This window comes from Scyliorhinus torazame, chromosome 5 (genome assembly GCF_047496885.1).
Source record: "Scyliorhinus torazame isolate Kashiwa2021f chromosome 5, sScyTor2.1, whole genome shotgun sequence".
Classification (NCBI taxonomy): Eukaryota; Metazoa; Chordata; class Chondrichthyes; order Carcharhiniformes; family Scyliorhinidae; genus Scyliorhinus; species Scyliorhinus torazame.
Genome location: NC_092711.1, coordinates 176,012,874 through 176,038,746, shown reverse-complemented (window position 1 = coordinate 176,038,746; position 25,873 = coordinate 176,012,874). Strand labels below are relative to the sequence as shown.

The window sequence follows — 25,873 nt, the reverse complement described above, 5'->3', positions numbered from 1 at the left end:
ATATATTTGGGAACAATTATCACGCACGGTAAACGCGAGATCGAGCATAAAAGGATTGACTCGATTGCTAAATTGCCCCTTCCCCATATCGTTTCAGCCCTCCGGCCGTTTTCAGGACTGGTTGGCTACTGCCGAAACCACATTGACGGTGTCGCCAGAAAGGCAGCGCCCCTCTCAGACCTCCTAAAGAAAGGAGACCCCTGGGAATGGCTTCCACAGCATACAGATGCTGTGGACTCTTTAAAACAGGCACTCATAGCAGCCCCCGCACTACAAGTTCCAGACCCGCTTTCCCCTTACGCTATAGAGGTAGCGACCACAGACCGCACCCTTTCGGCCGTGTTCCTCCAGGAACGGCACGACCAGTTAAGGCCCGTAGCTTACGCCTCACGACTTTTAGATGCTGTGGAGCAGGGATTTTCAGCCTGTGAGAGGCACCTGCTCGCAGTTTTCTGGGCAGTCCAGTATTTTTCATACATTACCGGACTGAACCCCATCACAATTCTCACCGAACACACCCCCACCCAGCTTTTACTGGACGGACAACTCAAGGACGGTACCGTCAGTCAAATAAGAGCAGCTAGATGGACCCTTCTCTTGCAGGGATGGGACATCACTGTGAAAAGGACAAAGACACACACCTATTTAGCCGACAATTTACAATACCCCGGAACCTCCCATGACTGTGAGATTATCTCTCGACACCACAACACAGGCCCCTTTATCGCTAAAACACCCCCCAGAAAGATAGAGAATTCAACTCCGAGCCCCCCGCACACGGACACGTGTGAGCCCTTAAAGATTTATGTGGATGGATCTTCCAAGGTCTTGGATGGGAAACGCATAACAGGTTGCGGTATCTATGTCGAGGACGTGCAGGAACGCGCCCTCGAGGAAATATCGTTAAAACTACCCGGACACTTAGGCGCGCAGGCAGCAGAGCTCGCGGCCATCGTATATATATAGTTGAACACCCAGATTCCTTCCCCAGCCCAGCAGACATATACTCCGACAGCCTCTATGTCTGTAACAGCCTTACGGAATTTCTGCCCCTGTGGGAAGCAAGAGGATTTGTTTCCGCAGACGGAAAACCCCTCCCCTCAGCCCCATTGCTCCGTCATATTTTAGAAAAAGCCCAGAACAGGACTTTTAGAATCATCAAAGTCCGCAGCCACCATCGTTCCTCCCTGCCTGGAAATGTAAAAGCCGACGCACTGGCTAACGCAGGTTCCAGACATGGGTATTTTTGGAAACCCCCTGAAAGCGCGCAGTGAGTGCAGTTCAGGTCTCACAGACATAGATCGAGGATCTAGTGGAGGCCCAGAAGCAGGACACCAATCTCAAGGAGATTGTAAAGGGAAACTATCCAGCTCCCTATGAGAGATTTAGAAATACACTGACCACACATGACGGTGTGGTGTGAAAGGACACCCTTTATGTGGTTCCTGAACAGGACAGGAACCAATTGATTTACTTGTTCCATGACGGTCATGGACATCAGGGAATCGATCCCACTACAGCCCATCTCAAGCAGCTTTGTTGGTGGCCGAATATGAAGGAAGATGTAAACCATTACAGAGAAAATTGTCTTATCTGCGCCCAGAATAATCCGGACAGATATGCCAAAATGGCCCAACTCAGCCACACCCGACCTGTTAATGGTCCCTGGACTAACCTCCATATTGATTTTATAGGACCATTGCCCCCTTGCAGGAATGGCTATAAATATGTACATGTGGTCATAGACACATTTACAAAATGGGTGGAAGCATTCCCAGCCCACACAAACACTGCAAAAACCACATCCAAGATTTTGACCCACCACATGTTTACAAGATTGGGACTCACCCGCACATTGAATCCAACCAAGGTTCCCATTTTACGGGACGTGTCATGCAGAACGTCCTCACGATATTTGGCATCATCCAAAAATTCCACATAGCACACCACCCACAGTCGAGTGGTATCGTGGAGCGCATGAATCGGACCCTAAAAACCACCCTCAGAAAAATGGTCCAGCAGAACAACACCACTTGGGACTCAGTCCTCCCTTTTGCGCCGATGTTTTGCGTAACACTATTTCTACCTCCACAGGTTACACCCCACACACCCTCATGACCGGACGCCCCATGCAAGGCACAGAATATTTGTTAGGTTTGGACCTGACCAGCCCCGAAGTGACGGCTCTCACACACGAGAAAGCCGTGGAGCAATTGTTGCAAATGTTAAAACGGCTCAGCTAGCAGCCGCAGTAAAATTGGGCACCAAGAAGAAACAGAGCAAGGCTTATTTCGACAAGACAGTGCATGCGACTGAGTACAGTATCGGACAGCAAGTGATGCTTTCTGTATATAACCCCAGCACGTTCCTGTCACCAAAATATTCGGGTCCGTATTCCATTGCGGATAAAGTAAGCCCTTCCGTTTACAAAATAAAATACCCCAATGGTAAGACTGCGTGGTTTCATATAAACCAGCTGAAGGCTTATGGAACACAGTCGAACCACGCACACCACGTCATGCTTGACGCAGCACACCACACCCCGCCCACAGCTAACATAACCCTACCAAACCCCACCACGTCCAGCCCAGCCACGGACTCGACCTCGACTCCATCCCCGAAATATACACTCCGCCCCGGAACGCCCACAGACTGCAGCAGCAGAGACAGCGACTGTGACTCGGACGATAGCCACAGCACACCTCCCTACTATCCTCATACACCAGGACCCACACCTAGCGACTCCTACTTCGATACACGTGATCCCTTCCTGATCACTTTCCTGAACAAGCCCCACCACCAACCACCGAACCACACTGACGACCCCGATTTTGTCCCCAAACAACTAGACACCAATTACTGGCACCGAGACAACTCGTACCGACTCGTCCGCAACGACGAGAGTGACCCCCACCTCACACCATGCAGCCCTTTCAGCCCTAATCCACGCCAGAGTTTGGCACCCGGGAGAAGGTGACGACCTCGGGTCTGACTCCCAAACCGCCAACCCCTTTGCGACCCTGTTTGCAACCGAGAACAGAGGTGTCCAGATGATGTTTTAAAGGAACCGCTTGGGAGAAGTGTTGTCCTTTCTGATGGCACCTGCAGAATTTTTTATGGTGTTTGTAAGTTTGTTAAATGTTGTATGTCCGACAGGAGAATTTTTCTCACTGCCACACGCCTATTCGGCCGAAACTTCTGAGAACTTGCCTTCAGAGACTAACCATTGCCAGACGCCAATTCACCTGAAACCTCTGAGCACTTGCCCACAGAGACCCACTGTTGCCAGACACTTGTTCAGCGGAACTAGCTTGTCTGCAGACACTTGTTCGGGTACCAGACGCCCGATCGTAACTGCCCTTCTGGTTCGAAGGATAGAACCACGACGGCAGCCCCACCACGATGACTACATTTTTGCCCGTTCTTGTCGGTTGCTCAGGCAGTGGAGAAACGGCTTGAGACCCGCCCTGCCTGGAAACCCCCCACTGGTCAACTACGCTCGGGTAGTAGAGCCACGGCATTGGTAGCCGTCCTACCCGGGGACTCCATCCAAATCGTACCCGTCGCTGCCCATACGCACCTCATTTTGGCATTTTTCAGTTCAAAAGGTTTTGTTTGTTTAGGTAGCCTTTAGGTTGCCAGCCATCTGCTATTTACATCCTGGAACATTTGGATGCTAAATCAGCACTGGTTCATCATTGGGAAGTGTGTCTTCTCCTAAAATTTGTTTTTTTTTTAAATGAGGGAGTCACACATAGTGACCAACTATAAAGGGAATAATTGGCACAAAAGGACAGACACACTAGCATACCAGATATTAAACAAAGATAGTTACAGACGCTATGCTTGTTTCCACAGAACTCCAGAAGCTCCAGGATCGGAGAAAACAAAGAAAGAAAAGGAAAGAGAACAGCCATGAGGACTTCCTTCATATGGATCAACATAATGTTATTGGACATTTGGTTGCGCGTGACCGCAAACCCCATGACTTCAACCCCCCCCCCCCCAGCCGTTAATGTTTCATTGCCCCGCAGTACCCAGAGCCCAGTCACCAGCGACACTACATCTTCTTGGTGTGCCAGGTTCATAACCTGGTACGTCTACGAAAATAAAGAAGGATAACCTACCGCGCTCGAACCCCGGTATATAGGATCAGATCCCTTATGTTCGGTTATGACCAGACCCCCGACCCCCGCGATCTATTATAAAATAATAAAGTGCATTCACTTGCGTTTATTGTTGTTGTAAATAAAGAGATGTGAAAAACTTTTTCATGAGCAAAAATTGTATGATCCTGAGCTTGACTGCCAAGCCAGGAAAGACTGTCTGAAATGCTATGATTTTGTTGTATGATTGAGGAAGGTAGGATAATGGAATGTTTAAGCGAGTGTAGTATATTAAGGATAAGTTAGAGGTTCCAAGTTTGTTGTTTTGTAATGCATGTCCCTGTCTGACATAGCGCCCTTAGAATTGTTAGTTAAAAAATTTTGTGCATAGATATGGTCAGTGCAGAGGCCATGAAGGAAGTGCCCCTCACCCCCCGGGTCAGGGAATGGAAAGTAACATCATGATGTGATCCTTCAATCTTCGCGTTAGGATCACAAGGAGGAAATGTAGCCAGTTAAAATGGCTAACTCCCGATTAGAATGGCCAAACCCCGATTTAAAATGGCAAACGGAAGAGGCTGATGGGAAAATCAGCCAACAGGACTAAAACAAACAGCTGCAGGTAAAACTGTGTATTCGCCTCTGGGGAGGCCAGACAGAATCGATACCTGCAGCCATCAGCAGAACAACACACCGGCCATCTGAATATTAATTAGCAATCCCCGGGAACAATGTGCAACAAATTAGACACAAAGCCAACCCAGACTAGTCGGCGCCAGTAGAAGCCTACACAAAGAGAGGTGAACGACCACCCCAAAACCGCCCACTGATCAAGGAATCGCTCCAGCATTGGAGAATATCGAACCAAGTGATTGGGACAACGTCCAATCACTTGGAACCAGGTACAGGGTCCGCCCCGAAAGGCGGGAAGCCTCTGGGGACTATAAGAATAGAGTCCAAGTTCAAATCGATCTCTCTGCACCCTTCTTCTCCTCTCTCCATCCCTCGAGACCCTTCTGCTGACCTTCTGCAACAGCTGCTAAAATGGTAAGTCTTACTTCAACACTCGCTACGAGATAGGCGCTCCTGGCTATCGACCTGTACCAGCTTTGAATCCCGCAGGCTCAGAACCCATACGAAAGGCCATTCGTTTCCCTGACCTGGTGGGCCATTCCCAAAGTTAAGTATTGGCCTGTTAGTTGTAGGAAGTAGCTTAGAAGTAGAATTAACGTATAAGTATTTACTGTATATAATAAATGTGCGTTGATTTAACTCTTACTAAGCGGTGTGTTGGATTATTGATCATTACTCGGACTTGAACCACGTGGCGGTATGAGAAAGATACCTGGTGACTCAAGATCAAAGGTGATAGAACAAGAGCAATTAAACTAAGGCTAAAACGAGCAACATTTGTCCTCTGCTCGCTTTTAAAGGCTTCCCAATCCTCTGGCTTCCCACTAATCCTCACCACTTTGTAAACTTTTTCTTTAGTTTTTATGCTGTCCTTGACATCCTTCATCAGCCATGGATGCCTTGTCCTCCCCTTAGCATATATTCTGCTCCTTGGGATGAATTTCTGTTGTGCCTGCCTAATAACCCCCCAAAGCCCCTGCCATTGCTGTTCCACTATCTTCCCTGCTAGGTTCCTTTTCCAATCAACTCCGGCTAGCTCCTCTCTCATGTCTTTGTAGTTACCTTTATTTCATTGTAATAAAATACGGTGAATGGCCTCCTGCACTGTAGGGATGTGAGAATCCCAAAATTATTGCACAGTACTTGGAAAACAGTGGCAGGATTGGGCAGAGTCAGCATGGATTTATGAAAGGGAAAATCATGCTTGACAAATCGACTGGAATTCAGCAAAATGAGGGAGATGTTGACGCGGATCTGGGTTCGATTCCCGGGCAGGGCATGATGCTTTATTGTTGTCCAGCAAACCGTTCAACGAAGCTGAATCGCAGTTTCACAGAAAAGAGCTGTGCCAGAATCAGTTAAGTGAGATTTGTTGTTTCACATCAGAGCTGAAAAAGTCACAAGTGCAGCAGGTTGAGAACAAGTACATATGCTGGAAGAGACGGAGAGATGCTGACGTCAACCAAAATTTGGGTGGTAATGGGCCAGATGTTATTGCTCACCAGATACAAGTATCTCCCAGATCTGGGTGCAAATCTCGGGCGTGGCATCAGGAAAATTTCTCACTCAAATTATTGACTAAGTTTTAATGCAGTCCCCGCGTTCTGCTGGCACAGTTTTCTGTGAAACTGCGATTCAGCTTCATTGAACATTTTGCTGGACAACAATAATTCATCATTCCCTGACCGGGAATCGAACCCGGGCCGAATCCTAACCACTCGACCACCAGGGAAACTGTCTTTGTTCTCCACCTGCTGCCCTTGTGACTTTTTCAGCTCTGATGTGAAACGACAAATGTCACTGAACTGATTCTGGCAGAGCTCTTTTCTGTGAAACTGCGATTCAGCTTCATTGAACATTTTGCTGGACATCAATAATTCATCATTCCCTGACCGGGAATCGAACCCGGGCCGCGGAGGTGAAAGCGCCGAATCCTAACCACTAGACCACCAGGGAAACTAACGATAAAAGTTGTAACCTGAGTTGACAGTATATCACTCACCTTTTATTTTGATTTCCGAGTTTTCATTAGAAGTATACAAAATTACATGTTTAAAATGAACACAAGTGACATCTTCAGCCAATCACAACACCGATTGTTGTTCGCTGGAACATGAAATCGACAGTGAGGTGAAATAGTCCCAAAAGCTGCTCATGTGTAACTTCCAATTTCCAAAACCCACCAACCTTATCACTGTGGCCCCTGTGAAACTGACAACTCGTCATCCAGCGGACATTCATTCGTCATTTCAAATAACTCATTTTAATTTTTGAAAACATAGTTAATCCTTTTCGCAATTAAGTTTTGAACAAAATTAGAATAGTTTCCAATTTTTGTTGATCTTTTTCTGAACTGAAACTATCACACGTTTGCGGAACAAACACAAACTCTCCTGTTTCACACTGGGCAGGGACATTAAAACTTAGTCATCTGTAATTATGAGGCAAAGCTTCCTCGTTCCGATTTGTTGTTAAACATTAACACAACACGTCATCCCACAGCCTTGTGACATTTACACTTTCACAAGTTTGGAATGTGTTTCTTTCTTCCCCGGCTCCACAGTGGGTGAGAGAGGGACAAGCAGCAGGATTTTACCCTAATTCTCCATTCACTCGCTGCCAGCAGAACGCGGGGACTGCAGCTTCAATCAGCGGCTAACTGCCCATCACGGGGACACTGTAACCAGGAGCAAAGCTCCCAATACACCGAGCACAGGCTCAGAAACATGCAGGTAGATTATACCCCGCTCACTTAACCTCCGAGCAGCATTTACACAATCCCTCAGTGAGTGGCGCTTCCTTTGAGCTTCTTCTGTTGTATTCAGCTCCTGTGACCTCAATGGACTGAATAATTTCAGTTCGAAGTTTTCTTGTCATCACGCCCGAGATTCGGACCCTGATCGGGGGGGGGGGGGGGGGAATTACTGTGTCTGTGTGAGCATCAAAATCTGGCCCAATACCACTCAAATTTTTGCTTGCTTCATAATCTCTCTCACTTTGCAGCCAATCACTGTCTGTTTCTTCCTGCCTCTGTCTTTGTTCTCGACCTGCTGCACTTGTGACTTTTTCAGCTCTGATGTGAAACGACAAATATCACTTAACTGATTCTGGCAGAGCTCTTTTCTGTGAAACTGCGATTCAGCTTCGTTGAACGTTTTGTCGCAATTAAGTTTTGATCAAAATTTGAAGTTTCCTCTTTGTTAGTTTCCCTGGTGGTCTAGTGGTTAGGATTCGGCGCTCTCACCGCCGCGGCCCGGGTTCGATTCCCGGTCAGGGAATGATGCTTTATTGTTGTCCACCAAACCGTTCAACGAAGCTGAATCGCAGTTTCACAGAAAGGAGTCAGAATCAGTTCAGTGACATTTGTCGTTTCACATCAGAGCTGAAAAAGTCACAAGTGCAGCAGGTCGAGAACAAATACAGAGGCAGGAAGAAACGGTCAGTGATTGGCTGCAATGCAAGTGAGAGAGATGTTGACGCAAGCGCAAATCTGCGTGGTATTGGGCCAGATGTTATTGCTCTCACAGACAGAAATATCTCCCCGATCTCGGTGCAAATCTCCAACGTGATGACAAGAAAACATCTAACTGAAATTATTCAGTCCATTGAGGTCACAGGATCTGAATACACCTAAAGAAGCTCAAAGGATGTTCCACTGACTGAGGGATTGTGTAAATGCTGCTCGGAGGTTAAGTGAGCGGGGTATAATCTACCTGCATGTTTCTGAGCCTGTGCTCGGTGTATTGGGAGCTTTGCTCCTGGTTGGAGTGTCCCCGGGATGGGCAGTAACCCGCTGATTGAAGCTGCAGTCCCCGCGTTCGGGTAAAATCCTGCTGCTTGTCCCTCTCTCACCCACTGTGGAGCCAGGCAAGAAATAATCTCATTCAAAACTTGTGGAAGTGTAAATGTCCCATGGCTGTGAGATGACGTGTTGTGTTAATGTTTAACAACATATCGGAACCAGGAAGCTTTCCTCATAGTTACAGATGAGTACTTTTTAATATTCCTGCCCAGTGTGAAACAGGAGAGTTTGTGTTTGTTCCGCAAACGTGTGATAGCTTCAGTTCAGAATAAGAACATCAAAAATTGGAAACTATTCTAATTTTGATCAAAACTTAATTGCGAAAAGGATTAACTATGTTTTCAAAAAGTAAAATGAGTTATTTGAAATGACGAATGAATGACCGCTGGATGACGTGTTGTCAGTTTCACAGGAGCCACAGTGATAAGGTTGGTGGGTTTAGGAAATTGGAAGTTACACATGAGCAGCTTTTGGGACTATTTCACCTCACTGTCGATTTCATGTTACAGCGAACAACAATCGGTGTTGTGATTGGCTGAAGATGTCACTTGTCTTCATTTTAAACAGGTAATTTTGTATACTTCTAATGAAAACTCAAAAACCAAAATAAAAGGTGAGTGATGTACTGTCAACCCGGGTTACAACTTTCCTTGTCAGTTTCCCTGGTGGTCTAGTGGTTAGGATTCGGCGCTCTCACCGCCGCAGCCCTGGTTCGATTCCCGGTCAGGGAATGATGTATTATTGTTGTCCAGCAAAATGTTCAACGAAGCTGAATCGCAGTTTCACAGAAAAGAGCTCTGCCAGAATCAGTACAGTGACATTTGTTGTTTCACATCAGAGCTGATAAAGTCAGAAGTGCAGCAGGTCGAGAACAAATACAGAGGCAGGAAGAAACGGTCAGTGATTGGCTGCAAGTGAGAGAGATGTTGACGCAAGCGCAAATCTGCGTTGTATTGGGCCAGATGTTATTGCTCTCACAGACAGAAATATCTCCCCGATCTCGGTGCAAATCTCCAACGTGATGACAAGAAAACTTCTAACTGAAATTATTCAGTCCATTGAGGTCACAGGAGCTGAATACACCTAAAGAAGCTCAAAGGAAATGGGGGGAGCAGATCCGTGGAGATTTAGCCGGCCGCCGGCGAGGGAGTTCTCGTACTACTCCCACGTCCACAAGGTGTACTCCCGAATTGACTACTTTGTTGTGAGTCTGGACCTGCTGGCCGGAATGGTGGGGGCAGAATATTCGGCAATTGCCAGATCGGACCATGCTCCGCACTGGGTAGACCAGCAGTTTTGTAAAGACAGCTTTCAGCACCCACCATGGAGGCTGGAAGTTGGACTATTTGCAGATGAGGCGGTGTGTGAGAAGCTGAGGAAATGCATGCAGAATTACCTGCAGGTGAACAATACTGGAGAAGTCTCAGCAGCGGTGCTCTGGGAGGCACTGAAGGTAGTGTTGAGAGGGGAGCTGATTTCAACCCGGGTGTACAGGGACAGAACAGATAGGGCAGAGACGGACCGACTCATTCAGGAAATTCTACGGACGGACAGGAGTTACGCGGAATCCCCGAGGCCAGAGTTACTCAGGAAACGACAGAGGCTGCAGGCCGAATTTGGGGTGCTGACTACAGGCAAGGCTGTAGAGCAGCATAGGAAGGTAACGGTGATTTATGAGCATGGGGAGAAGGCCAGTAGAATGCTTGCACAGCAACTGAGGAAGAGGGAAGCGGCTAGGGAAATAGGGAGGGTAGTGGATGGGGACGGTAATCTAGTGGGTGTTCCAGCAGGGCTAAACAAGGTCTTTAGGGACTTTTGTAGGAACCTGTACACTTCGGAACCACCCGGGGGAATGAGGCGATTCCTGGACGGACTGACCTTCCCAAGAGTGGGGAGACGTTGGTGGACGGACTGGGGGCCCTGGTCAGGATCGAAGAGGTATTGGGGGCCAGAAGGTCATGCAATTGGGTAAAGCCCCGGGGCCGGGCGGGTATCTGGAGGAGTTTTACAAAAAATTTGCTGGGATAGTGGGGCCGGTGCTGGTCAGGGTCTTTAACAAGGCAACAGGCAGAGGGAGTTTACCCCCGACGATGTCGCAGGCCACCATCTCGCTCATTCTGAAACGGGATAAGGACACGGAGGCCTGTGGGTCACACAGGCCGATCTCTTTGGTTAACGTAGACGCCAAGCTACTGGCCAACATTTTGGTGACCAGAGTTGAGGACTGTGTACCGGATGTAACTGTGGAGGACCAAACCGGGTTTGTAAAGGGGAGGCAGCTGGTGGCCAACATAAGAAGGCTGCTCAACGTGATTATGATGCCCCTGGAGAGTAGGGAGGTAGAGATAGTGGTAGCCATGGATGCTGAAAAGGCTGTTGACCGGGTCAAGTGGGATTTTCTGTGGGAGGTACTAGGATGGTTCGGGTTCAGGGCGGGGTTCATCGACTGGGTTAGGCTATTGTCTCCGGCCCCGGAGGCGAACAGGACAACATCGGACTACTTTAGACTGCACCGTGGGACAAGACAGGGCTACCCTCTCTCCCCACTACTGTTTGTGCTGGCCATAGAGATTGCACTGAGATTGCACTGTAGAATTGCACTGAGATCTTCTAGGGGCTGGAAAGGGCTAGTCCGGGGGGGGGGGGGGGGGGGGGGGGGGGAAGAGTCGAACATAGAGTCTTGTTATATGCAGATGATCTGCTGTTATATGTATCAGACCCAATGGTGGGGATGGACGGTATTATGGCAACTCTGAGAGAATTTAGCCGGTTCTTCGAATACAAATTGAACATGGCTAAGAGCGGGTTGTTTGTAATTCAGGCGAGGGGGCAGGAGAGTAGGCTGAAGGGGTTGCCGTTCAGGCTGGTGGGGGAGAGTTTCCGATATTTGGGGATTCAGATGGCACGGGACTGGGACAGGTTGCACAAGCTCAACCTGTCCCAACTGATGGAACGAGTGAGGGAGGAGGTCCGGAGGTGGGATGCGCTCCCGCTGTCATTGGCGGGGAGGGTGCAGACTGTTAAGATGACGATTCTCCCGCGGTTCTTGGCTGATCTTTTGTGGACTCAGCTCCACTTTCCGGCCCGAACACCATAACCCTTAATCCCTTTATTCTTCAAAAAACTATCTATCTTTATCTTAAAAACATTTACTGAAGGAGCCTCTACTGCTTCACTGGGCAAGGAATTCCATAGATTCACAACCCTTTGGGTGAAGAAGTTCCTCCTAAACTCAGTCCTAAATCTACTTCCCCTTATTTTGAGGCTATGCCCCCTAGTTCTGCTTTCACCCGCCAGTGGAAACAACCTGCCCGCATCTATCCTATCTATTCCCTTCATAATTTTATATGTTTCTATAAGATTCCCCCCTCATCCTTCTAAATTCCAACGAGTACAGTCCCAGTCTACTCAGCCTCTCCTCGTAATCCAACCCCTTCAGCTCTGGGATTAATCGAGTGAATCTCCTCTGCACACCCTCCAGTGCCAGTACGTCCTTTCTCAAGTAAGGAGACCAAAACTGAACACAGGATACTCTCTCACTTGCATTGCAGCCAATCACTGACCGGTTCTTCCTGCCTCTAGTAGGTACTAGAAAGGGTTAATGAGCTACAATTTTCTGGAGCTCGGTGCACAACACAACATGAAGTAAGAAGATAGACTTCAGTCAACAGAAGAAGAGACAGCTCCACAGTCACCTGGAAGCTGAGAGCTGGTGATCCAGAGTGAACGGACTGATCCACTGCTTTTGTTAATTATTGTGATTTTGTACTTATTACAATTAACTTAATAAATTCTGTGACAATATTCTTGTACCTGGAATGGTCTGTAACTAGTCAGGAGCTGCAGGTAACTTTCACAACACAGTCTGACATGTAATTGATTTGAGTGTTACAATTGAGATTGGAGCCCAACCCGGATCTTACAATAGGGTCAAATTTCACATTCTGTTTGGGTAACCTGCACCAACAGTGATGGCTTTTGTAAACTCCTTTTACAGGTTATTAGAAGGGGAGGAGTGACAGACAGAAATTTCACACCAAACACCACATCAAGATGTGACAGAGTCACTTGATTCATGGGAGCTGAATATCATCGACCTTTGAATTTAGAATGAGAAATGTTTGTCTGTTCTTCTGCTGAAAGAGATTCTTAAACATCACTCAGTGTACAGACACTGAGACAGGCTCATCCGAGTGAGGCATCACTAAAAAAATCCATTTTATATCTTGCAGCTCACCCAAAGATGGAAATTTCAGCACACATTTCTCCATCTTGTATTTTTTAATGTTTTGTTTGCCCGTTAAATATCCTCGACCTCTGGATGTTTCATTACAGAACTCAGCTCGAAGACATCAAAACTTGTATCCGGCCTTATCTGTGTGCCGCATTCATCAATTCAACTTTGCAGCAGCTCAGTCCCAGCTTTGGAAACATCTTCATCTTTCTGTGAGGCCCCGGCCCCATTGACTGTGACAGGGTTCATACTGTCTCCCTGAGATTGTTGATGTAAAGTCACGTCAGACCCACACTGCCCGATTTCCAATCCAATTTATTTAAAGGTCCCAGAAGTCTGACTCCAACCTTAAATGTTGTTCTGATCCTGTCAGTAACATTGTTTTGGAACTCACTAGTACCACCACATAGGCAGTCATCAACATGCATCATAAAGATGCCCGAGAGTTTCCCGCCATGGTACCAATAAAGCACGGCAGCTTCTGCCTTCAGGTAGAGACAACCAGACTTGAACAAAACTGATCTAACTGAGAAGTGCCATACATTGAACAAAACATCGTTCAAAACATAAGACAAACTTATTGAACTTCCAAAGTCTTCCATCTACATCTGGCACCGTAGGAGGTTGTAGAAACACTGCCCTCTGGAGGTGATCCCCAGCGCAAATGCAGCTTTTATGTTTCTTGACTGAAAGTTCCGGGAAAATGTCACGAAAAGGGCCAAAGAAATTTCAGAATGACCTTTCCCACTGTGGGTGAGTCCATTCTGACCTCTTTATCTCCCAAAGCTTCTTCAAATCCCTGACCATTAACTGCACCTTGGGCCTTATAAACGCCATCCGGTTGGACCTTTTCTGTGCAGATCCATCGATGTGATGATGCTGGCTGACCCCTATCTGGGACCTCTGAACACACGCCAAACTCTGTCCAACTGCCAAATCTTTCTGTTTAGCCTCCCGTACGCCTTTATCCCCTCATTTTTCGGCAGCTACAAAACCCTCTCGGTCACGGGGACCTCTGCATCACCCCCTAACATATCCTTGCCGTAAAACCGACAATTCCCTGCCTGAAATGTTCCAGTTATTGAAATTACATTGAATGGATGTCAAAGAAACAGACCAGAAACAGCTCCCTGAGGTTCTGAGGAATCCCCAGTGGTCAGTCAAACTGAACTAAACACGGGTGGTATAAAACAAACAATACTCACCCCGGTATCTGCTGTCCACGGGGACTTTCCTTTAATCAGAGACGTCAGTGGATCCTGTTCCTGACACCAGACTGTTGTGGGACAAATGTCACTCAAAGTCCAGAGTTGGTTAAAGTTTGGGAATCTTTATTACAAACATGCAGGGAATGCTTCAGCGAACCGAAGCATCTCTGGGAGTAGTTACAATAACACACGTTTATACACAGTACAGTTGCAGCTGTTTTGTCTGTAAGTTAGTGGGAAAGTACAGGACGTAAAGGGAACAACTCGAAAACAGCTCACTTATTGGCTATAGTGACTTCATCTCTCACAAAACACATCTCGGGAAACAATAGCCAGACCAGTAATCCAGAGATCCAGGATAATGCAATAGGGATCCAGGTTCCGCAGATAGTGGAATTTAAACTAATTAAAAATCTGGAATTAAAAGATATCGATGACCATGAAAGCATTGTCAATAGTTGTAAAAACCCATCTGGTTTCTTTTAGATCCACCTGTAGTGGGGGAATAACACTATTTACTATCCAGGATAAAATAAATGTACTTCAGCCTTTGTGGATCATTCCAGTGGAAACGTGCTCTCCCCCAGGCTCAAAGAGCATCGGTCCACTGGAAGCAAAATCGTGAGACCGGCCAATCCAGCAGAAAGAAACCCTCCGACCCTCCCACTTCACCAAGTGTCAGAATGAACAAAGTTTGATTTGATTAAATTTATTCACATGCACCGAGGTACAGTGAAACGTATTGTTCTGCGTACAATACAGACAGATAATTTTATGCATGAAAAACATGGGACATATGATAAATACACAATTTAAATACGTAGACATCAGGTGAAGCATACGGGTCATTCAGGATTCTGGTAACAGCGGAAAGAAGCTGTTTTGAATCTGTTATTACGTGTTCTCAGACTTTTGTATCGCCTGCCCAATGGAAGAGATTGGAAAAGAGAATAACCTCGGTGAAAGGGTCTTTGATTTTGCTGCCCGCTTTCCCAAAGCAGCGGGAGGTGTACACAGAGTCAATGGATGGGAGGCGGGTTTGTGTGAGGGACTGGGCTGTGTTCACAACTCTCTGTAGTTTCTTAGTCTTGGGCTGAGCAGTTGCCATACCAAGTGTCATGAGAGTCCCTTTAAGAAATGTTTTTGTCTTATCACATGGCTTCAGTGATGTCATTATGTGGGTGGAGCTGGGCTGTGGCTCTGGGAGTTGGTTTTACTTCTGCTTTGGTTTGGGGCTGTTTTGTGGCTCTGTGTTTTTTGCTTTCGCTTTCACATTTTTGGCTGCTGTACTCAGAAAGAGGAGTATTTTGGCCTGTCTCTCTATCCTCATTTTAAAAGCTGTTTCCAGACTGCTTGATAACTTGAAAAGAAATAATTGCTTTCTGGAAGGAATTCAAACTTGCTGTTTTGGAAAGGAAACAAGAGCATCCAAACCAGGTTTTGAGTGCTGTGTGCTGGGCCACACCTTTGAAAAGGAGGTACTGGTTTATGGGATTTTGTTATTAAATTGGAACAGTTAAAGGGGGGAATTTATTAAGGGTTATACATAGATTACTGTAGCTGTGTGGGGTATTTATCTTTGTAATTTATAAAAATGCTTACCGTGTGTGTTTATAAAAATGTTAACTAAATTCGTAGAATAAAGCTTGTTTTGATTAAAAGTGCTTGAGGCCTCTGTTGAATAATACCTGAAAGGCAGCCCTTGTGCTCATCGGAACCAAAATCAATAAACAATTGTAGGTCAGGTGAACTCCATGATATACTTTGGAGTTTTCTAAACTCTGGCCCATAACACAAGCTGTGATTCAGCCAGATAAGATGTTTTCTATGGTGCTCCTGGAAAGGTTGGTGCACCTGTAATAATTGGTAAAAGGCAATGATAATAATCTTTATAATTATCACAAGTAGGCTTACGTTAACGCTGCAATGAAGTTACTGTGAAAATCCCCTAGTCGCCACACTCTGGCGCCTGTTCGGGTTCACTGAGGGAGAATTCAGAATGTCCAATTCACCTAACAAGTACGTCCTTCGGGACTTGTGGGAGGAAAACGGAGCACCCGGAGGAAACCCACGCAGACAAGGGGAGAACATGCATACTCCGCACAGACGGTGCCCCAAGCGGGAATCGAACCTGGGACGCTGGCGCTGTGAAGCAACAACGCTAACCACTGTGTTACCGTGCTGCCCATGTGGCAATCGGTGTGGACATGCTGAATTTCCTTAGTTTCCTGAGGAAGTATATGTTTCTTGGTTGTAACGCTGATGTGGGTGGACCAGGACAGAATGCTGGTGATGTGCACACCTCGGAATTTGAAGCTAACCATCTCCACCTCGGCCCCATTAATGCAGAAAGGGGTGTGTACAATGCTTTGCTTCCTGAAGTCAATGACCAGCTCCTTACTCTTGCTGACATTGAGGAAGAGATTGTTGTCATTACACCATGCCACTAGGTTCTCCATCTCCCTCCTGTACTTTGACTCATCGTTGTTTGATATCCGACTCATTACGGTCGTGTCTTCAGCAAACTTGTAGATGGAGCGGGAGCCAAATTTTGCCACAGTCGTGTGTGTATCATGAGTGTAGTAGGGGGCTAAGTGGGGCCTTGTGGGGCCCCGGTATTGAGGACTATCATGAAGGAGGTGTTGTTGTTTATCCTTACTGATTGTGGTCTATGTACTAGGAAGTTGAGGATCCAGTTGCAGAGGGAGGAGCCAAGCCCTAAGTTTTGGAGTTTTGATATGAGCTTGGCTGGGATTATGGTGTTGAAGGCGGAGCTGTAGTCAATCCATAAGAGTCTGATGTAGGAGTGCTTGTTTTCGAGATGATCCAGGGGTGAGTATAGGGTCAGGGAGTTGGCATCTGCTGTGGACCGGTTGTGGCGGTGTGCGAATTTCAGTGGATCAAGGAATGCTGGGAGTATGGAGTTGATGTCTCCAACATCTCGAAGCACTTCATAATGATCGATGTCAAGGCACGTTGACTGCTTCTTCTTTGGCACCGGTATGATGGTGGTCTTCTTGAAGCAGGTGGGAACCTCGGAGTCGGGAGAGGTTCAGGATTCCGCAAACACACCTGCCAGTGGGTCAACGCAGGATCTGGGTTCATGACCTGGGTTCTCGTCTGGACCCATCGCTTTACGAGGGTTCACTTTCAAGAAGGCCAATCTGACTTTGGAGGCTGACGGTGGGTATGGGTGTGTCCAAGGCTGCTGTTACAGTTGACAAGTTTGTTGGTTTCCTGCTCAAAACAAGCATCAAATGCATTGAGTTTGTCGGGAAGGGGTGCGCTGTTGCTGAAGATTCTACTCAGCTTTACTTTGTAGCCTGTTATATTGTTTAAGCCCTGCCACAACCGACGAGAGAGTCCACGTCATTAGTCTGTGACTCTAGCTTAGTCTGGTATTGTCTCTTGGAGTCCCTGATGGCTTTGCAGAGGTCGTATCTAGATTTCTGTATAGATCCGGGTTGCCCGAGTTGAACGCCTCAGACCTGGCGCCCTTGATGTTTGTGTCGCAGTGGTCAAGGATGTTAAGGATGTTGGGGTCCCTTTCGGGACAGGAGATGTGTTGGTGGAATTTTGCCAGTACACTCTTGAGGTTGGCCTGGTTAAAGTCCCCGGCCACTATGCACAAGGCCTTCGGGTATTCTGTTTCACTGTTATTTATAGTGGTGTACAATTGATCAAGCGCCTTCTTCTAATCAAAGCCCCCTCCCTCCCGGCTTACTCACTCTTCCAACTTCTTCCATCGGGCAGGAGATACAGAAGTCTGAGAACACGCACAAACAGACTCAAAAACAGCTTATTCCCTGCTGTTACCAGACTCCTAAATGACGCTCTTATGGACTGACCTCATTAACACTCCACCCTGTATGCTTCATCCGATGCCGGTGCTTATGTATTACATTGCATACCTTGTGTTGCCCTATTATGTATTTTGTTTTATTCCCTTTTCTTCCCATGTACTTAATGATCTGTCGAGCTACTCGCAGATAAATACTTTTCACTGTACCTCGGTACATGTGACAATAAACAAATCCAATCCAATCCACTTCACTTCCGCCTGGGGTGGGATGTAGACCGCCGTGATGATGGCAGAAGTGAACTCCTTGGAAGGCAGTATGGATGGCACTTCACAGTCGGGTATACCAGGTCCAGGCAGCAGTAGTTCGCCAGGGTCGCCACGTCCGAGCACCAGGAGTTGACGAGGAGACAAACCCCTCCACCCACTCCAGGTTCAGTCCTGGATGTGATTAACAGCAGGAAAAACAGCAGAATCTAACCTGACATCACTTGTGAACCCTTTGATGTCTGAGCATGTTGGATGACTGAGTGAATCCCTCCCCACAGTGAGAGCAGGTGAATGGCTTCTTTCCAGTGTGAACTCACTGGTGTCTCCACAATGTGGATGATGTTCTAAACCTATTTGTACAGTGAGAGCAGCTGAAGTTTCTCCTCAGTGTGAATGCGCTGGTGTTCCATCAGTACCTGAGAGCTTTTTGAAACCCACTCCCACAGTCAGAGCATTTAAAGGGTCTCTCATTGGTGTGAGTGACATTGTGGCTCAGCAAGTGATGACCGAGTGAATCTTTTCCCAGTCGGAGGGTTGAACGGGCTCTGCCCGGTGTGACCTCGCTCGTGTTTCATCAGGTTGGATGAGGTTCTAAAGCTCTTTGCGCAGTGAGAGCAGCTGACCGGTCTCTCCTCAGTGTGAATGCACTGGTGGGATATCAGTAGCTGTGAGCTTTTGAAACCCCTCCTGCAGACAGAGCATTTAAAGGGCCTGCCCTTGGTGTGAGTGACATTGTGGCTACGCAGGCCGGATAATTGAGCAAATCCCTTATCACACACAGTGCAGATGAACGGCCTCTCCCCGGTGTGAAGTCGCTGGTGTACCTGCAGGTTGGAAAACTGAGTGAATCCCATATCACACACAGTGCAGATGAATGGCCTCTCCCCGGTGTGAACTCGTTGGTGTGTCTGCAGGTGGCATAACCGAGTGAATTCCTTCTCACATACAGTGCAGGTGAATGGCCTCTCCCCGGTGTGAACTCTCTGGTGTCTCTGCAGGTGGGATAACTGAATGAATTCCTTCGCACAGTCAGAGCAGGTGAATGGCTTCTCTCCAGTGTGAACTCGTTCGTGTCTCCGCAAGTTACCAATGTCAGTGAATCCCTTTTCACACTGAGAGCAGGTGAAAGGCTTCTCTCCAGTGTGACTGCGTTGATGCCTTTCCAACCTGCATGGGGCTGTAAATCCCTTCCCACACACAGAGGAGGTGAATGGCCTCTCTCCAATGTGACTGCGTTGATGCCTTTCCAGCCCGTACGGGCCTTTGAATCCCTTCCCACAGTCCTCACATTTCCATGGTTTCTCCATGGTCCGGGTGATCTTGCGTCTCACCACGCTGGACGATCAGTCGAAGTCTCGTCCACACACAGAACACGTATACAGTCTCTCCCTGCTGTGAATGGTATCGTATTTTTTCAGGCTGTGTAACTGGTTAAAGCTCTTTCCACAGTCAGTGCACTGGAACAATCTCACGTGGGTTTGTGTGTGTCTCAGTGCTTTTCCAAACAAACTGATGTTTAAAATCTCTTGAAGCAGACAGAATAGACAAACATTTCTCCTTCTAGATTCAAAGGTCAATGATATTCGGTTCCCAGTTCTTGATGTGATATTTAGTTTGAGATATCCACCTCAAACTCCTCTCGTTCTAACTTCCTGCAAAAAGATTTTACAAAAATCATCACTGTCAGTACAGGATAGAAATTCAGAACAGACAATTCTAGTTTCTATCAAACATTGTTAGCTCTCTCTCTTTCCCTCAAATGCTCTAAATCTCAATCCCACACACTCTCCCTCCATTCTCACTCTGCTGTATCTAATATTCATCCTCCCAATTCTCCTGAAGGCACTGAATCAGGCTGATTGACAGATCCATGCTCACTGCTTCTTGTCCTGGACACAGAGGCTGCCAGACAGATATATGTCTCTGTTACTGGATGATAAATGTGTGTAATATAGAGACTGGATTCACTTCCTTCCCCTCGCAATTCTTATGAAGGTGCTGATTGATGCTGATCAACAAATCTAAACTCACGAACAACCTGTACAAGAGTAGAGACTCTCCATTTAAGTATATTTACTGATTAAAGATGGGGTGATTCTGAGGAAGAATTTGATTTAGTCATGGAGTGGACATGATCAGGAACCCACTGGAAGTCGAGATGATCAATAATTCAAAATAAAATATGAAGAAAATAAGCTTTCAGGTGAACAGGGATATCGAGGGGGAATGGGACTGACTGGATTGCTGTACAGAGCGTCAGCATTGACTTGAGTTACCAAATGGATTCCGTCAGTGCTGCAATGACTGTATGACTGGAAATATATAATGTAGGTCCAGTACTATATTACACAACTAGAAATAATAATACATGTATTTTGTTACAGAACCATCAATAATATATCTAATACATTCCATATAGCACTAGATATATCTCTGTCCGATATAAATTTTTTAAAAATTAATTTACGGGGTGTGGATGTCGATGATGAGGCCAGCATTTATTGCCCATCCCCAGTTGCCCTTCAGAAGGTGGTGATGAGTTGCCTTCTTGAACCGCTGCAGTCCTTGAGCTGTAGGTACATCCCATGTGCTGTCAGGGAAGGAGTTCCAGGATGTCGCCCCAGCAACAATGAAGGAAGGACGATATATTTCCAAGTCTGTCTGGTGAGTGACTTTGAGGTGAACCTCCAGGTAGTGGGGTTCCCAGTTATCGGCTGCTCTTGTCCTTCTAGATAGTAGTGGTCATGGGTTTGGAAGGTGCTGTCGGAGGAACCTTGGTGAGTTACTGCAGTGCACATTGTAGATGGTATACACGGCTGCCACTGTTCGTTGGTGGTTCGGAATGGGGAGCAGTCAAGCAGGCTGCTTTGTTCTGGATGGTGTAGAGCAGCATCTTGAGTGTTGTTGGAGCTGCACTCAACCAGGCAAGTGGTGATTATTCTATTACACGCCTGACTTGTGCCTGGTATATGGTGGACTGGCTTTGGGGGTCAGGAGGTGCATTACTCACTGTAGTCTTTGGCCTGCCCTGGTGGCGACCATATTAATATGGCTAGTCCAGTTCAGTTTCTAATCAATGGTAACCCTCAGGATGTTGGTTGTGGAGGATTCAGCGATGCTAATGCCACTGAAGGAGATGGTCATTGTCTGGCACTTGGTGCAGCACAAATGGAACTTGCCACTTATCAGCCAACATCTGGACACTGTGCAGGACATGCTGCATTTGGACATGGACTGCTTCATTATCTGAGGAGTCACGAATGGTGCTGAACATTGTGCAGTCATCCACAAACCCACTTCTCATCTTATGATGAAAGGGAGGTCATTAATGAAGCAGCTAAAGATGGTTGGGCCTAGGAGTGTGCCCTGAGGAACACCTGGAGCAGAGATGATTGACCTCCAACCACCACAACCATCTTCCTTTGTGCCAGGTATGACTCCAACCACCGGAGAGTTTTCCCCGATTCCCATTAACTTCAGTTTAACTCTTTGATGCCATAGTCGGTCAAATGCTGCCTTGATACCAAGGGCAGTCACTCTCACCTCACCTCTGGCATTCAGCTCTTTTGTCCATATTTGAACCAAGGCTGTAATGAGGTCAGGAGCTGAGTGACCCTGGTTGGACCCAAACTGAGCGTCCGTGAGCAGGTTTTGCTGAGCAAGTACCACTTGATAACGCTGTTAACGACTCCTTCCATCACTTTGCTGTTGGTGGAGTATTCCGACAGGGAAGTAATTGGTTGGGTTTGATTGTCCTGTTTACTGTTCCCTTTAATGTCAGCCATCTCCTGGGGAAACCAGCCCTTTAAATGTGAACATTAGGAAACAGACCATCATTTTCGCCAGACAAATAAATGTGTCAAGCCGAGGGAGCAAAGGATGTCAATGTCTTTCAGACAGCCAGAGAGAGAGAGAGACCGCCAAGCTCTCCAGAGTCTGCACCCTCCCTGGATTCACTTCCTTTCCCTTCAGTTGCTGCAAGTCACCAATTGAAGGTCAGAATGAGACAATAAATGGAAAGAGGAAGAAAAGAAAGTGTTTTACTCACAGATGTTGCAGACAGGAGTCTGTGTGCAGCTCAAGCTCAAGCTCAAGCTCACCCAGGGTTGGCGGAACAACAGCTTTGCACGGCAAAACCTCCATGTCCAGCTTCCGCATTGAGACAATGGGTGAGCTCTGATTGGTGGAGGAGCAGAATCTTTCCGGTCCTCCAATCTTCCTATTGGTCAACAACCCAGCAGTAAGGTCAGCGGAAGTGAGCTCTCCTGCACATGCGCAGCGTCCCCTTTCCTTAGACATGCGCAGTCCCGGGTTAGAGGAGGGGTGGATCACCGACGGCCGGAACTGTCAGCCGGTTGCCTGGAAACCTTGTCTCGAGGATATGTGGGGGAAGGGGAACAATGGGTGGGGGCGGGGCTCCCGCGTCTGCGCGCTGGGCAGTGACGTCACCTCGGAGCGGACTTATTGATTTAGAGGACGTACTCCTTTGTAATGTCACAATGTGGAGGTTGGACAATGAGTTTCAGACTAAAACGTCCTCCTCTGGGCAACATCTGGGAGCAAATCAATGTCTCCCCCTTTCATAAGGTCATAAAATATAGGAGCAGAATTAGGCCATTCAACCCGATGAAAAATCTGTCTAACTCCTTCCTAAATTTACTCACTGTCTCAGCTCCACCGCACTCTGGGATAGTGAATTCCACAGATTCACAGCCCTTTGGGAGAAGCAGCTTCTCCTCAACTCTTCAGATTTTCCTCCCTCTTTTTTAAAATAATCTTTATTGTCACAAATAGGCTTACATTAACACTGCAATGAAGTTACTCTGAAAAGCCCAACTTCCTTTTCGAGCACACACGGAGAATTCAGAATGTCCAAATTATCTAACAGCACGTCTTTCGGGGCTTGTAGAAGGAAACTGAAGCACCCGGTGGAATCATAGAATTTACAGTGCAGAAGGAGGACATTCAGCCCATCACATTGGCACCAGCCCCTGGAAAGAGCACCCCAGCCCAGCCCACGCCTCCACCCCATCCTCGTAACCCAATCAACCCACCTAACCTTTTTGGACACTAAGGGGAATTTATCATGGCCAATCTACCTTTTATCATGGCCAATCCACCTAACCTGCACATCTTTGGACTGTGGGAGGAAATGGAGCACCCGTACAAAACCTACAAAGACACGGGGAGAACATACAGACTCCACACAGCCAGTGACCCAAGCCGGAATCGAACCTGGGACCCTGGAGATCTGAAGCAACTGTGCTAACCACTGTGCTACCATGCCGGCCATCTTATCCTAAGACTTATCCTTATCCTAAAGTTCTTATCCTAAGAACCTCTTGTTCTGGAATGCCTGAAAGACGTGCTATTAGGTGAATTGAACATTCTGAATTCTCCTTCAGTGTACCCTAACAGGCGCCAGAATGATGCGACTTGTAACTTCATTGCCGTGGTTTAAAATTTTTTTTAAAGTACCCAATTCATTTTTTCCAATTAAAGGGTAATTTAGCATGGCCTGCATATCTTTGGGTTGTGGGGGCGAAACCCATGCAAACACGGGGAGAATGTGCAAACTCTGCATGGACAGTGACCCAGATCCAGGATCGAACCTGGTACCTCGGTGCCATGAGGCGGCAGTGCTAACCACTGTGCCGCCATTGCGGTGTTAATGCAAGCCTACTTGTGACAAAAATAAAGATTATTATTATTAAGTGGGAGTAGCCTCTCCAAGGCAGCCTTCAGGATGCGCGACAATGCCAAGCAGAAACTTATAGCCAAGTTCCGCACACACGAGTACGGCCTTGACCAGGACCTTGGATTCATGTTGCCTTACATTCACCCCCCCCCCCCCCCCCACCACCACCATCTGGCCTGGGCTTGCGAAATTCTACCAATTGTCCTGGCTTGAGACAATTCACCTCTTTAACCTGTGATTATCCCTCTCTCCAGTCACTCCGTCTGGACCTGTAAAGATTAATTACCTGCAAAGACTCGCATTCAAAAGTAACGTCTTGTATCATTGACTTTGTCTATGTATATGTTTCTGGAACCCACCTCTTCATTCAACGGAGGAAGGAGCTGTGGTCCGAAAGCTAGTGATTCGAAACAAACCTGTTGGACTTTAACCTGGTGTTGTAAGACTTCATACTGTGCTCACCCCAGTCCAATGCCGGCATTACCATATTAAAGTAAAGGGGCAAAGTGGCAGCCCGGTGGCACAGTGGTTCGTGCTGCTACCTTACGGCGCCGAGGTCCCAGGTTCGATCCCGGCTCTGAGTTACTGTCCGTATGGAGTTTGCACATTCTCCCCGTGTTTGCGTGGGTTTCACCCCCACAACCCAAAGATGTGCAGGGTATGTGAACTGGTAATGCTAAATTGCCCCTTAATTGGAAAAAATAAATTGGGTACTCTAAAATTTTTTAAAAAGTAAAAGGGCAAAGTCTATTTATTGTTTAAGGGATACATTCCTAATAAAAATATTGTTTATCCATTATTGCTTCTAGTTTTTTGCAGTAAAAGATATAAAACCTGAAGTTTTTGCCTTATGACTCTTTAATTTGTTCACTGGGTTTAGAATTTATTTAAAGTTACTTATCTTTTCAGAAATCTTAAACAGTTGATTTAGAGCTACAAGTTTCAACTTCCCATTAAGCCTCAGGCAACTTCTGTCTCTCTATTGCCCATGTCAATGACAGCCTAGTAACAGAGCGGAGGACTGGATATGCCGTCACTCCCTGTAGGAGCTGGAATCAGTAGAAAGAAGAACCATAGTTTCTGGTTGAGCTTTGTGTTATCTGTCTGACCATGATGACCATATATAAATAGCTAACAAGGTAATATGTTGTGATGAGGGTTTAGAAACAAACCCTGGGTAGACCAGTTCATTGAAGCTGTGGGCTTGTCAGCTGTACAGTGAAACCAGGCATCCAACAGCCACAGAGACCTCTAATATTGGACACTGGGTTTAACCCTGTTCTGTATTAAACAGACCTATCTGATACTGGCGGTGATATAGTTAATCTGACCCTTCATTCAATTCCAAAAGTGAATAACATTGATTCAAGCACAGTGATTACTCTGTTAATCTGTGAACAAAGTGGTGTCAGTTCATGCAGATCTCTGTCTGAACTCGATTTCAGTACTTATTTTTGTTACTGACTGGTCTCGTGTCCAATCTAAAAGGACGGTAGCACAGTGGTGAGCACAGTCACTTCACAGCTCCAGGTTCAATTCCCGGCTTGGGTCACTGTCAGTGTGGAGCCTGCACGTTCTCCCCATGTCTGCGTGGGTTTCCATCGGGTGCTCCAGTTTCCTCCCACAGTCCAAAGATGTGCAGGTTAGGTGGATTGGTTGTGATAAATTGCCCTTAGTGTCCAAAAAAGATTAGCTGGGGTTACTGGGTTACGGGGGTAAGGTGGAGGCATGGGCTTAAGTAGGGTCTCCTTCCAAGAGCCAGTGCACTCGATGGGCCAAATGGCCTCCTTCTGCACTGTAAATTCCATGATTCCTTCTCTGACACAGCTCAGAATAAGGATGTTTGATTTGTGTTTCCTGTCTGCAAAGCCTCTCTGCTCATCGCCTGGGAAAGGTGATTACAAAGGACATTGTTGTAAGTAAAGGGTAGAAATCCAGAACTGACAATTCTAGTCATCAGAGAACATACTTTTCCCTCTCAAATTATAAATCACTGTTCCCCACACACTCCCTATTGATTATAGATCGAATACATCCTCCTATCACATTACCATGGGCACCTCACCAACAGAGACAGGAAGGTGCTGGAGGATAGACTGGAAATGGGGCTCTACCAATCAGGG

The 25,873-nt window shown here is 46.9% G+C and overlaps 1 protein-coding gene and 3 non-coding genes across 4 annotated transcripts in view; 3 read left to right on the top strand and 1 right to left on the bottom strand.

The window, feature by feature from the left end:
- Positions 1 to 25,873, top strand: part of LOC140418058 (uncharacterized) — a 55,372-nt gene that overhangs the window by 12,980 nt on the left and 16,519 nt on the right. The window lies entirely within an intron of this gene.
- On the bottom strand, positions 6,624 to 6,695 carry trnae-uuc (transfer RNA glutamic acid (anticodon UUC)). The gene has a single exon. It is a non-coding gene; the product is annotated as a tRNA-Glu (tRNA).
- trnae-cuc (transfer RNA glutamic acid (anticodon CUC)) lies at positions 7,946 to 8,017 on the top strand. The gene has a single exon. It is a non-coding gene; the product is annotated as a tRNA-Glu (tRNA).
- On the top strand, positions 9,201 to 9,272 carry trnae-cuc (transfer RNA glutamic acid (anticodon CUC)). Its single transcript has one exon. It is a non-coding gene; the product is annotated as a tRNA-Glu (tRNA).